Source organism: Hemiscyllium ocellatum, chromosome 4 (genome assembly GCF_020745735.1).
Source record: "Hemiscyllium ocellatum isolate sHemOce1 chromosome 4, sHemOce1.pat.X.cur, whole genome shotgun sequence".
Lineage (NCBI taxonomy): Eukaryota > Metazoa > Chordata > Chondrichthyes > Orectolobiformes > Hemiscylliidae > Hemiscyllium > Hemiscyllium ocellatum.
Window position 1 is genome coordinate 932,208 of NC_083404.1, and position 14,268 is coordinate 946,475.

The window sequence follows — 14,268 nt, forward strand, 5'->3', positions numbered from 1 at the left end:
TCAGAGTTAAAAAATCCACTCTTGTTAACCCTGACAAGATTCGACACTAACCCTAGTCCCAAAGAGGTACAGTTTTACTGTGGAATTGATGATAGCAGCTTTTATTTTATAATAGGGGTAGATCAATCAGGAGTAGATAACATGGGACTAGTGAAGGTAACCTTGGTGGATCCTCCTACGGACCAGCCACAGATTGAAAATACAACAAGCGAGGTGGCCGAATCAAGTTCAGGAGGAGTGACAGTAGATTATAACGAGAAGGGACATTATTAAATTAGCCACCGGATATGGGGATAGGAATGTATGGCTGGACTGGATAACAGCAACCGCAATCTCAATGAATATGAGTGATTGTGTCGAGTGTTCCTCGGCTAGGCCAACTTTATTTACTACCCCAGCCCCATTGTTCCCTAATGTAGACCCAGTAGGATTTCACTGCATGATGGCTCTCACCATGCAGGCGGACCCTCCCAATTGTACCACCTTAAGTGCTATTTTTCCACCTGTCAAGAACTCTACATTACCTCCAGTGTTTACCCCAAGGGCTAACAATTATACTTGCTTTGTTTGAAGATCTAATACAGTCATGGGACACATCCCCGCTGACTGGTGCCAGGACACGATCGATGTAACCGGCTGGCGGAATGCTAGCACAATGGTTTGGGCCAGAGCTGATCTTTTTTGGTACTGTGGAGATAGAACGCTACAGATTAGTTTACCTCTGGATTGGTCTGGAACCTGTGCAATGATCAGGCTAGGGGTACCCTTAACACTCTTAGGAGAAAGACGACAGGAAATAAATCAGCATGCACGAGTACGCAGGGATCTGTTTGACATTACCTCTGGCTCAACCACGTATAGAGATGCAATAGGGGTTCCCCACGGCGTACCTGATGAATATAAGTTGGTAGATCAGGTAGCAACAGGATTTGAGAATCTCCCAATTATTAATGCTCTATTCCCAGTTACAACGAATAAAAACGTTGATCGAATTAATTATGTACATTACAATGTACTCAGGCTATCCAATAGAACTAGAGACGCCGTGGCGGGACTCTCTGAACAATTGGCAGGGACCTCATTGATGACAGTACAAAATAGAATGGCCTTAGATATGTTGTTGGCAGAAAAGGGGGGAGTGTGCTCTATGTTTGGAGATCAGTGTTGTACATTCGTCCCCAACAATACAGCACCTGATGACTCGGTAACCAGAGCCCTGGAAGGATTAAGAACCTTGTCTGAAGAAATGCATGAACATTCAGGTATTGACAACCCTCTAGGAGGCATTTTCGATTCCTGGATAGGGAAATGGAAAAGATTAATTGTGTCTGTGTTTATGTCCCTCGTTGGTATGACCATTGTGTTCGTGTTGTGTGGATGTTGTTGTATCCCCTGTATCAGATCTTTGTTGAACAGGGTAATTATTACAGCAATTGAAGGGAAGGTTCCCCCGCCCTATCAGATGTCACAAATAGCGGCGGAAACCATGGCACTGGCAAGAGGGGAGGACTATGCGTCGGAGAACGAATATGATGCATAAAACTGGTTTGTTGGTCTCATTTTCATGAGACCAAAAGGGGGAGTTGTGAATATATATATAAAACTTACCAGGAAAATAAATTGTAGTGTCTGAGTGGGCGTGTCCTCGGCGCTCAGAGGTCACGTGGTCCTCTGATGCGTGCGCAGAGGATGATCATGTGATGGTCCGAGACGCGGGCGCGGTCACGTGGTCTCCCTCTTTCGCGCTCCGGAAGAGTGTCAGGAGGTCACGTGATCGGCCGTTTCGTTCCCCGGAAGTGTGTGAGTCTGCCGTTTCACGCCCGAAAGGAGGCCGCGTGGTGGTCCTTTGTCTCCGAAAAGGGCAGGTCACGTGTGATCGGACATCCGGGAATGCGAGGAGGCGGGGAATGGAGTCAGAGCAATAGCCAATTAGAAGATAATTTCACTTGAGTGATGATATGATGTTTTGTGTGGTATAAAAGACTGGGTCAGAGACAGATATACGTCTTTTGGCTTTGTGAACTGACTGACTTAGTAGTTTGTCAGGGACAGAAAGGTTAAGACCCAGAGCTCTGTATACTTTATCCACTTATTGTTAGAATAAAACTAAAAGTGTAAGATTAAATATCTTTTCTTATTGCTTTATTTAAAGAGCACGCAGGACTTGGCTCACACATAAAAGAAAATAAGTGTGTAGATTGAGCCTAAAGTCCGTCAGTTTTTACAAATATACAAAGGACAAAAGGGTAACTAGGGAGAGAATAGGGCACCTCAAAAATCAGCAAGTTGGCCTTTGTGTGGAGCCACAGAAAATGGGGGGAGATACTAAATGAGTATTTTGCATCAGTATTTACTGAGGAAAAGGATATGGAATATATAGACTGTAGGGAAATACATGGTGACATAAAGTCTGGTTGAAGATTTGTAGCTCGGATGTCCGTTGTTGTGGTTCTGTTCGCCGAGCTGGAAGTTTTTGCTGCCAACGTTTCGTTCCCTGGCTAGGGAACATCATCAGTGCTATTGGAGCCTCCTGTGAAGCGCTGCTTTGATGTTTCTTCCAGTATTTATAGTGGTTTGTTCTTGCCGCTTCCGGGTGTCAGTTTCAGCTGTAGTAGTTTGTATGTGGGGTCCAGGTCGATGTGTCTGTTAATGGAGTTTGTGGATGAATGCCATGCCTCTAGGAATTCCCTGGCTGTTCTCTGTCTGGCTTGTCCTATGATGGTAGTGTTTTCCCAGTCAAATTCATGTTCCTGGTTGTCTGAGTGTATGGCTACCAGGGATTGCTGGTCGTGTCGTTTTGTGGCTAGCTGATGTTCATGGATGTGGATTGTTAGCTGTCTTCCTGTTTGTCCTATATAGTGTTTTGTGCAGTCCTTGCATGGTATTTTGTAAACTACGTTAGTTTGGCTCGTGCTGGCTATTGGGTCCTTTGTTCTAGTGAGTTGTTGTCTGAGTGTGGAAGTTGGCTTGTGTGCTGTTATGAGTCCTAAGGGTCGCAGTAGTCTGGCTGTCAGTTCTGAGACGCTCCTGACGTATGGTAGTGTGGCTAGTCCTTTTGGTTGTGGCATGTCCTCGTTCCGTGGTCTACCTCTTAGGCATCTGGTGATAAAGTTGCGTGGTGACATCTTGCAAAATGTCCAGATTACAGAGGAAGAAGTGCTGGATGTCTTGAAACGGTTAAAGGTGGATAACTCCCCAGTACCTGATCAGATGTACCTGAGAACTGTGTGGGAAGCTAGAGAAGTGATTGCTGGGCCTCTTGCTGAGATATTTGTATCATCGATAGTCACAGGTGAGGTGCCGGAAGACTGGAGATTGGCAAATGTGGTGCCACTGTTTAAGAAGGGTGGTAAGGACAAGCCAGGGAACTATAGACCGATGAGCCTGACCTCGGTGGTGGGCACATTGTTGGAGGGAATCCTGAGGGACAGGATGTACATGTACTTGGAAAGGCAAGGACTGATTCGGGATAGTCAAATGGCTTTGTGCATGGGAAATCATGTCTCACAAACTTGATTGAGTTTTTTGAAGAAGTAACAAAGAAAATCGATGAGGGCAGAGCAATAGATGTGATCTAGATGGACTTCAGTAAGGCGTTCGACAATGTTCCCCATGGGAATCTGATTAGCAAGGTTAGATCTCATGGAATACAGGGAGAACGAGCCATTTGGATACAGAACTGGCTCAAAGGTAGAAGACAGAGAGTAGTGGTGGAGGGTTGTTTTTCAGACTGGAGACCTGTGACCAGTGGAGTGCCACAAGGATCGGTGCTGGGCCGTCTACTTTTTGTAATTTACATAAATGATTTGGATGCGAGCATAAGAGGTACAGTTAGTAAGTTTGCAGATGACACCAAAATTGGAGGTGTAGTGGACAGCAAAGAGAGTTACCTCAGATTACAACATGGTCTGGACCAGATGGGCCAATGGGCTGAGAAGTGGCAGATGGAGTTTAATTCAGATAACTCCGAGGTGCTGCATTTTGGGAAAGCAAATCTTAGCAGGACTTATACACTTAATGGAAAGGTCCTAGGAAGTGTTGCTGAATAAAGAGAAAATGGATTGCAAGTAGATAGGACAGTGAAGAAGACGTTTGGTATGCTTTCTTTTATTGGTCAGAGTATTGAGTACAGGAGTTGGGAGGTCATGTTGCGGCTGTGCAGGATATTGGTTAGGCCACTGTTGGAATATTGCGTGCAATTCTGGTCTCCTTCCTATCGGAAAGATGTTGTGAAACTTGAAAGGGTTCAGAAAAGCTTTACAAGGATGTTGCCTGAGTTGGAGGATCTGAGCTACATACAGGGAGAGGCTGAACAGGCTGGGCCAGTTTGATCTTAGAGTAGGATAAAAGGTCAGCACAACAGTGAGGGCCAAACAGCCATACTATTCTATGTTGTATAACTGTCAGAAAATTGGCTCTTTTGTTTAGGTATCACACACAGATTGTTTATCAGTGTTTTTCTAAGGAAAATTCTCTGTATTCTGAATATTGAAAAGAAAGTACCGAAAACACAAACAGGAGCCTATGAGTAGCATTGTTTAGAATGTGCTATGTTATAGCAGTCAGGGAGCTATTTTATCATAGATGCACTGTCGTATCAAAATCACTGACTGATGGTGACTGAATCATTTCCTTTTTACAGTCTTACAGCACTGACAAAGGCACTTTGGCCCATCACATCCTTGCTGGTCACTCCGTGTGGGTGTCAGTGCTGGACTGGGGTGGAAAGGCCAGAAGTCACACGACAGATATGAAAGATATAAGCCACAGGTTTATAATCCAACAGGTGTATTTGAAATCACAAGCTTTAGGTGCGCTGTCAAAGGGGCAGCGCTGAGAAAGCCTGTGACCTCTGACCTCAATTATTCTAATCCCATTTTTCAGCATATAGCCCATTGCCCTGTATGCCTCAGCATTCCAAACGTACATCTCAATCCTTCTTCAATGTCATAGAGATGTACAGCATGATGTGATGAGAGTTTCTGTCTCTCCCACCCTTTCAGGTAGTGAGTTCCACATTCCCACCACCCTCTGTGGGAAACATCCCCTTTTAACCTACAGCCACTTTCCTGCATGCTGTCCTCCTGCACCAAGGGGAACAGTTTTATTGAACAGTCAGTGCATTGAGAAGTGAATTCCCACAATTCTGACTGTTGTGTGTTAACGTTGTTTTGTTTATGTCTGAATCAGCGCTGGCTGGTATGACTCACTGAAAGGAGAAGACCATCCTGCGGTGGACTCTCACAGCAGCATCTACTGAAAGAAGGCTTTTTCTCACTGAGGCCTGCAGCGGCTGGGCCGTGCGTTGCTAAGCAACTCCTACCCCCACCCCCCTCCCCATCTCCCTCTCCTCCTCCCTCGTTGGTGGGCAAGTTGTTGGAGGGAATCCTGAGGGACAGGATGTACATGTATTTGGAAAGGCAAGGACTGATTCGGGATAGTCAACAAGGCTTTGGCATGGGAAATCATGTCTCACAAACTTGATTGACTTTTTTGAAGAAGTAACAAAGAAAATTGATGAGGGCAGAGCAGTAGATGTGATCTACATGGATTTCAGTAAGGTCTTCAACAAGGTTCCCCATGGGAGACTGATTAGCAAGGTTAGATCTCATGGAATACAGGGAGAACTAGCCATTTGGATACAGAACTGGCTCAAACGTAGAAGACAGAGAGTGGTGGTGGAGGGTTGTTGTTGTTCAGACTGGAGACCTGTGACCAGTGGAGTGCCACAAGGGTCGGTGCTGGGTCTTTTGTCCTTTACATAAATGATTTGGATGCGAGCATAAGAGGTACAGTTAGTAAGTTTGCAGATGACACCAAAATTGGAGGTGTAGTGGACAGCAAAGAGAGTTACCTCAGATTAGAACAGGGTCTGGACCAGATGGGCCAATGGACTGAGAAGTGGCAGATGGAGTTTAATTCAGATAACTCCGAGGTGCTGCATTTTGGGAAAGCAAATCTTAGCAGGACTTATACATTTAATGGTAAGGTCCTAGGAAGTGTTGCTGAACAAAAAGAAAATGGATTGCAAGTAGGCGTTTGGTATGCTTTCCTTTATTAGTCAGAGTATTGAGTACAGGAGTTGGGAGGTCATGTTGCGGCTGTGCAGGACATTGGTTAGGCCACTGTTGGAATATTGCATGCAATTCTGGTCTCCTTCCTATCGGAAAGATGTTGTGAAACTTGAAAGGGTTCAGAAAAGCTTTACAAGGATGTTGCCTGAGTTGGAGGATCTGAGCTACATACAGGGAGAGGCTGAACAGGCTGGGGCTGTTTGATCTTAGAGTAGGATAAAAGGTCAGCACAACAGTGAGGGCCAAACAACCTTACTATTCTATGTTGTATAACTGTCAGAAAATTGGCTCTTTTGTTTAGGTATCACACACAGATTGTTTATCAGTGTTTTTCTAAGGAAAATTCTCTGTATTCTGAATATTGAAAAGAAAGTACCGAAAACACAAACAGGAGCCTATGAGTAGCATTGTTTAGAATGTGCTATGTTATAGCAGTCAGGGAGCTATTTTATCATAGATGCACTGTCGTATCAAAATCACTGACTGATGGTGACTGAATCATTTCCTTTTTACAGTCTTACAGCACTGACAAAGGCACTTTGGTCCATCACATCCTTGCTGGTCACTCCGTGTGGGTGTCAGTGCTGGACTGGGGTGGAAAGGCCAGAAGTCACACGACAGATATGAAAGATATAAGCCACAGGTTTATAATCCAACAGGTGTATTTGAAATCACAAGCTTTAGGTGCGCTGTCAAAGGGGCAGCGCTGAGAAAGCCTGTGACCTCTGACCTCAATTATTCTAATCCCATTTTTCAGCATATAGCCCATTGCCCTGTATGCCTCAGCATTCCAAACGTACATCTCAATCCTTCTTCAATGTCATAGAGATGTACAGCATGATGTGATGAGAGTTTCTGTCTCTCCCACCCTTTCAGGTAGTGAGTTCCACATTCCCACCACCCTCTGTGGGAAACATCCCCTTTTAACCTACAGCCACTTTCCTGCATGCTGTCCTCCTGCACCAAGGGGAACAGTTTTATTGAACAGTCAGTGCATTGAGAAGTGAATTCCCACAATTCTGACTGTTGTGTGTTAACGTTGTTTTGTTTATGTCTGAATCAGCGCTGGCTGGTATGACTCACTGAAAGGAGAAGACCATCCTGCGGTGGACTCTCACAGCAGCATCTACTGAAAGAAGGCTTTTTCTCACTGAGGCCTGCAGCGGCTGGGCCGTGCGTTGCTAAGCAACCCCTCCCCCTCCCCCTTCCCCTCCCGGCGACGTCGTCAAGGCCCCTGTCAGCGAGAGCGCGCGCCTGTTTCCGTGACGCACTTCCTTCCGGTGGTAGGTCACGAGATATTCGTGGAGTCGGAACCAAGAGCAGTCCGTTCATCCGTCTAACGGCCGTCAGCACCGGGCCCTAGGTCAGTCCCTCAGCGTCAGCACCGGGCCCCCCCTCCCCCCCGGGTCAGCCCCTCACCGTCAGCACCAACCCCCCGGGTCAGTCCCTCACCGTCAGCACCGGGCCCCCCCTCCCCCCCGCCGTCAGCACCGGGCCCCAGGTCAGTCCCTCACCGTCAGCACCGGGCCCCAGGTCAGCCCCTCACCGCCAGCACCACCCCACTTCCCCCCCCCCCCCCCCCCCCCCCCCCCCGGTTCAGCCCCTCACCGTCAGCACCGGCCCCCCCCCCCAAGTCAGTCCCTCACTGTCAGCAGCCCCCCCCCAGGTCAGTCCATCACCGTCAGCACTGCGCCCCCCCCCCCCCCAGTCAGTCCCTCACCGTCAGCGCCACCCCACCCCCCCCCGCCGTCAGCACCGGCCCCCCCCCGGGGTCAGTCCCCCACCGTCAGCACCGGGACCCCCCCCCCCCCCTCCTTGAGCATTACGGGGAAATGAGATGGTGGGTTGGGGGATTGACTGGAAATTAATGTTTTCAAGTCAGGAGAGTAAGTAATTTGGAGAGGGAGTTGCAGGTGATGGTGTTCCTACATAACTTGCTGCTGCTGCCCTTCTCGATGGAACTAGCTGTAGGTTGGAAAGATGCTGTTGAAATGATCTTTGCATTTCTGTAATGCATCTTACTGGTAGTACATTTGCTGCTGTTGAGCATTAGTGATGGCGTGAGTGGATATTGTAGGCAAAAGTGAGAACTGCAGATGCTAGAAACCAGAGTTTAGGTCAGAGTGGTGCTGAAAGCGCACAGCAGGTCAGGCAGCACCCAAGGAGTAGGAAAATCGACGTTTCGGGCAAAAGCTCTTCATTAGGAATAGAGCCTATCCTGATGAAGAGCTTTTGCTCAAAACATCAATTTTCCTGCTCCTCGGATGCTGCCTGATGTGCTGTGCTTTTCCAGCCCCACTGTAATATGGTGCCAATCAAATGGATTGCCTGTTTTGTCCTGGTTGATGTCAAGTTTGTTTTGCTGCAGCAGCACGCAGGCAAGTGGAGAGTATTCTGTAATGCTTGTAACTTTTGATTAGTACTGTTGATGGTGAACAAGTCATGTGGTGAGATATTTGCCACAGTATTCCTAACCTCACATCTGCTCTTTAGCTACTACTAATGTGGTGAATCCTGTTGAGTTTCTGGTCAGTAGTAACCCTGAAGATCTGGATGGTGGAGATTCAGTGATGGTAATGCTGTTGAATGTCAGGGGATGATGGATAGATAACTTTTTAACGTGACTGGAGGAAAGTTTAGGGGTGATGTCAGAGTGGTGGGTGTATGGAATGCATTGCCAGCAGTGGGAGTAGTGTCAGACACGTTAGAAACATTTAAGAACTCTTGGACAGGCACATGGATGATAGTACAATGAAGGGTATATAAGTTAGTTTGATCTGAGAATAGGATAAAAGGTCGGTACAATATTGAGGGCCATAGGGCCTGTACTATTCTATGTTCTATAACTGTCAGAAAATTGGCTCTTTTGTTTAGGTATCTCACAGATTGTTTCAGTGTATTTTCGGTACTTCCTTTTCAATATCCAGAATACAAAGAATTTTCCTCAGAAAAACAAACAGATCCTATGCATGGCATTGTTTAGAAGTTGATAAATGTGCCATGTTATAGCAGTCAGGGTGCTATTTTAACATAGATGCACTGTCGTAACAAAATCATTGGTGATTGAATCATTTCCTGTTTACAATCATAAGACCTACAGCACTGACAAAGGCACTTTGGCCCGTCACTTCCTTGCTGGTCAAAAATAACCATTTATTATGTGGAGATGTCAGTGTTGGCTTGGAGTGAACAGGCCAGAAGTCACTAGGTTATAGTCCAACAGGTGTATTTGAAATCACAAGCTTTAGGTGTGCTGACAAAGGGGCAGCACTGGAAAAGCTTGGGACTTGAAATAAACCTGCTGGACTACAACCTGATGGTGTGATAGATATCTCGTACTGGGTATGGCCAGTGGGCTTGCGTAGGTGTTGGTGAGCTGTCATTTTGAACTGCTGGAATCCCTGTATTATAGGCACACCCACAGTACAATTGGGAGGGAATCCAGGATCCTACCTCGGTGTGTGACAACTGTCATGTTAAAGGTTCAATATTTAAATTTAGCCATGCAGCTAGAGTATTGTAGTCAATATTTGTTACTGTATATGATTCCATTCCAAATTAATGAAGCCAGGGCAGCCACTCTACCACTGCTGAATTCTGCTTGCTTTTTTATCCTTCATTGATTGTACAAAGCTTTTGTTGTGCATTACTCATGGGACACGGGTGTCACTGGACCAATCCTTTATTGCCTGTTCCTAATTGCCCTTCAGAAGGTGGTAGTGAGCTGCCTACTTGAACTGAAGTCCATGTTCTGTTGGTTGACCCATAATGCTCTTAGGGAGGGAATTCCAGGATTTGACCCAACATTTGAGATTGAAGTGGTAGTGGGTTTGGATGGTGCTGCTGAAGGAACTCCTGCAGAGGTGTCTTCGAGCTGAGATGATTGACCTCTAACAACCACAGCCATCTTTCTATGTGCCGACCTCGAGAAAATTTGCCCCTAGATACCTGTTTATTCCAGTTTTGCTAGGGGTCCTTGATGCCACATTAGGTCAAATGTGGCCTTGATATCAAGGCTTGTTACTCATCTCGCCTCCTTAATTCAGCTCTTTTGTTCGTGTTTGAGCCAGGAGCTGAGTGGACCTATTGGGATCCAAACTGAGTGTCACTGAGAAGGTGTTGCTTGATAGTACTATTGATATATTCCATTTATTTGATGACGAGTAGACTGACTGGGCAGGTGGAATTTGTCTCTATGTGCAGGACATACTTTGCCAATTTTCCACATTGGGTAGATGCCAAGCTCTTCCAATACAGTTATAACACAGGCTAGGGGAGTGGCAAGTTCAGAAGTATATATCTTCAGTACTATTAGCTACAATGTTGTCAGGGTCCATTACCTTTCCAATATTTCCAACTTTCTTGATGTTACATCGAGTGAATTGAATTGGCTGAAGACTAGTATCTGTGATGCTAGGGATCACAGGAGGAGGCCAAGATGGGTCATCCACTTGGCACTTCTGGTGGAAGATTACTGCAAAGGCTTCAGCCATATCTTTGCACTGATGTATTGGGCTCTTTCATCGTTGAAAATTGAGATATTTGTGGAGCTGTCTTTCTCCAGTGAGTTGTTCAATTGCTCACCACTTTTCATGGCTGGATACGGCAGGTTTGCAGAGCTTGGATCTGATCCATTTGCTCTTGGATAGCTTAGTTCTGTCTTATCACTTGCTGCTTATGCTGTTTGGCATGCAAGTTGTCCTGTTGGTTGCTTCACCAGGTTGACACCTCATTTTAGGTATGTCTATGCTGCTCTTGGCATACCCTCCTGCACTTATTGAGCCAAGGTTGATCCCTTAGCCTGATGTTAATGATTGAGTGGGGGATATACCAGGCTATGAGGTTGCAATTGTGCTGGAGGACAGTTCTGCTGCTGATGGCCCGCTTGGATGCCCAGTCTTGAGTTCCTCGACTTGTTGAAAGTCTGTCCCATTTAGCACAGTGATAGTGCCACACTACACGATGGAGGGTATTCTCAGTGTGAAAGCATTTTTGCTTTAGAAGGGCTCCGTTGTAGTCACTGTTACAGATGCTGTCATCGGCAGATGCAGCTGCAGCCAGCAGATTTGTGAGGGTGAGGTCAAGTATGTTTTTCCCTATTGGTTCCTTCACTACTTGCTGCAGACTCCATGTAGCAGCTGTGTACATCAGGACCTGACTCGATCAGTCAGTACTGCTACTGCATAGCCACTTTTGGTGTGGACATTGAATTCCCGCACCAAGTACATTTTGTGCCGTTGCCAAGTGTTGCTCAATATGGATGAGTACTGACTCATCAGCTGATAGAGGACAGCATGTGATAATCATGAAGTTTCCTTGCCTGTGTTTGATCTAAAGTCACCAGACTTCATGGGGCTGACAGTCAATGTTGAGGAGTTCCTGTGCAACTCTCTGCAGGCTCCATATAACTGTCCTGCCAGTGGGATATGATCTATCCAGTGATAGTGTCTGGTGTATTGTCTATGATTCTGTGAGGCTGTTGCTTGACTAGTCTGAGACAGCTCTCCCAATTTTGGAACTAGCCCACAGAGCTTAGTAAAGAGGGCTTTGCAGGCTTCATAGGGGTGTTTCTGCTGTTGTCTTTCCTGGTGTCTAGGTCAATGCCAGGTGGTCTGTTTGGTTTAATTTCAGTTTTGAGAGATTTTTGTACATTGAGAAGATGCCAGTAACTTGTGGCAGTGTCTCCTGTTCTTTTCTATGCTGTCTCCTTCTCTGTTCCTCAAGGATCTTTTCTCTTCATTTACGTGCAGCCATTCATTGACCTCACCAGCACATGAGGTCAGTGTTCATGTGTGCTGACCTCTTTGCCACTTCGCTGAATTGTGTGTCTCTGTGCTTGTCACTATCGTGTTCTGGATAGGTTTCACATTATTTAGATTAATTGAAGACAAAAGCATCATCCTCTCCAGCTGTCCTGTCAGTCTGACCAGTGAGTGTATGTGTGTCATCCACATTTGCTCAGTTTTCCAACCGACATGTAAGATTTAAAAACAAATTGCTGGAAGGGCTCAGGAGTTCGGGCAGAGTGTGAAGAGAAATCAAAGCTAACGTTTCAGGTCCAGTGACCCTTCCTCAGCCGTGTTTGAGATTGTTCACTTCCACTCTGCAGTGCTGACTGTGTCTTATTGAGCTCATAACGTATACCATTTGTAATGTCAGATTCTTAATGCTTTCTTACCAGCCTCCTGTCATTAGTTAAACTATGGAAGCTAATCTATCCATCACTGACTTCTCAATCACTCTCCTCATTTTCACTGACCTTTATTTGTAACTTATTCAATTCAACAACCTAGTCTCCATTTATAAATCTTTTGTGATCTTATATAGAACTTTTTCAGGCAGCACGGTGACTCAGTGGTTAGCACTGCCTCACAGCACCAGGGACCTGGGGTTGATTCCTGCCTTGGACCACTGCCTTTGTGGAGTTTGCACATTCTCCCAGTGTCTGCGTGGGTTTCCTCTGGGTGCTCCAGTTTCCTTTCAAAGTCCAGAGATGTGCAGATCAGGTGAATTGGCCATGCTAAATTGCCCAAAACATTAGGTGCTTTACTCGAGGGTAAATAGACTCAGAGATGTACAACATAGAAACAGACGCTTTGGTCCAATTTGTCCATGCACCTAAGTATTTCAACACAATCTAGTCCCACCTGTCAGCATCCGGCCTACATACCTCCAAACCCTTCCTGTTCATATACCCTTCCAGGTGCCTTTTTAAATGTTGTAATTGTGCCAACCTGCACCACTTCCTCTGGCAGCCCATTCCAAACATGCACCATCCTCTGTGTGAAAAATTTGCCCCTTAGGGGAAAAATATAAAAGCAACCAATCATCCTAAACCTATGCCCCCTCGTTCTGGACTCCCCCATCCCAGGGAAAAGACCTTGCCTATTTATCCTATCTATGACTCTCTCAATTTTATAAACCTCTATAAGGTTACCCCATAGCCTCCGATGTTCCAGGGAAAACAGCCCTGGTGTATTCAACCTCTCCCTGTAGCTCAAATCCTCCAACCCTGGCAACATCCTTGTAAATCTTTTCTGAACCGTTTCAAGTTTCACAACATCCTTCCGATAGGTAGGAGACCAGAATTGCATGCAATATTCCAGAAATGCCCTAACCAATGTCCTGTATAGGCGCAACATGACCTCCCAATTCCTGTACTCAATACTCTGACCAATAAAGGAAAGCATACCGAATGCCTCCTTCACTATCCTATCTACCTGTAATTACTTTCAAGGAGCTATGAACCTGCACTCCAAGGTCTCTTTGTTCAGCAACACTCCCTAGGACCTTACCATTAAAGGTATAAGTCCTGCTAAGATTTGCTTTCCCAAAATGCAGCCCCTCACATTTATCTAAATTATACTCCATCTGCCACCACTTAGCCCATTGGCTCATCTGATTAAGATCCCGTTGGAAATCGAGGTAACCAAGTTTGCTGTCCATACACCTCCAATTTTGGTGTCATCTGCAAACTTACTTGCTATACCTTTTAAGCTCACATCCAAATCATTTACACAAATGACAAAACGTAGTGGACTCAGCACCAATCCTTGTGGCACTTCACTGGTCACAGGCCTCCAATCTTAAAAACAGGCCTCCACCACCGCCCCCTGTCTTCTACCTTTTGAGTCAGTTCTGCATCCAAGTGGCTAGTTCTCCCTGTATTCCGAGATCTAATCTTGCTAACCAGTTTCCCATGGTGAATCTTGTTGAACGATTTCCTATAGATCATCTACTGCTCTGCCCTCATCAATCGTCTTTGTTACTTCAAAAAACTCAATCAATTTGTGAGACATGATTTCACACGCACAAAAGCCCTTTTGACTATCCCTAATCAGTCCTTACCTTTCCAAATACATGTACATCCTGTCCCTCAGGATTTCCCCTAACAACTTGCCCACCACTGAGGTCAGGCTCACCGGTCTATAGTTCCCTGGCTTGTCCTTACTGCCCTCCTTAAACAGTGGTACCACATTTGCCAACCTCCAGTCTTCCGGCACCTCACCTGTGACTATTGATGATACAAATATCTCATAGGGTAGGGGAATGGGTTTGAGTGGGTTACTCTTTAGAGGGTCGGTATGAACTTTTGGGGCTGTATGGCCTGTTTCCACTCTAGGGATTTTTTAAATTGAGTTTTGAGAAGATTTGTAGTTCAGGTTGAGGCTCTGGATGTAGGTTTGCTCAGTGA

The 14,268-nt window shown here is 45.9% G+C and overlaps 1 protein-coding gene across 2 annotated transcripts in view; it reads left to right on the forward strand.

The window, feature by feature from the left end:
- The first annotated feature begins 7,333 nt into the window (after positions 1-7,333).
- LOC132810237 (syntenin-1-like) overlaps positions 7,334-14,268 on the forward strand; it is a 42,337-nt gene continuing 35,402 nt past the window's right edge. For both annotated transcript variants that reach the window (XM_060822631.1, XM_060822632.1), the window contains exon 1: positions 7,334-7,437. The gene's annotated coding sequence lies outside the window, so the exon portion shown is untranslated. The remainder of the gene's footprint in view (positions 7,438-14,268) is intronic.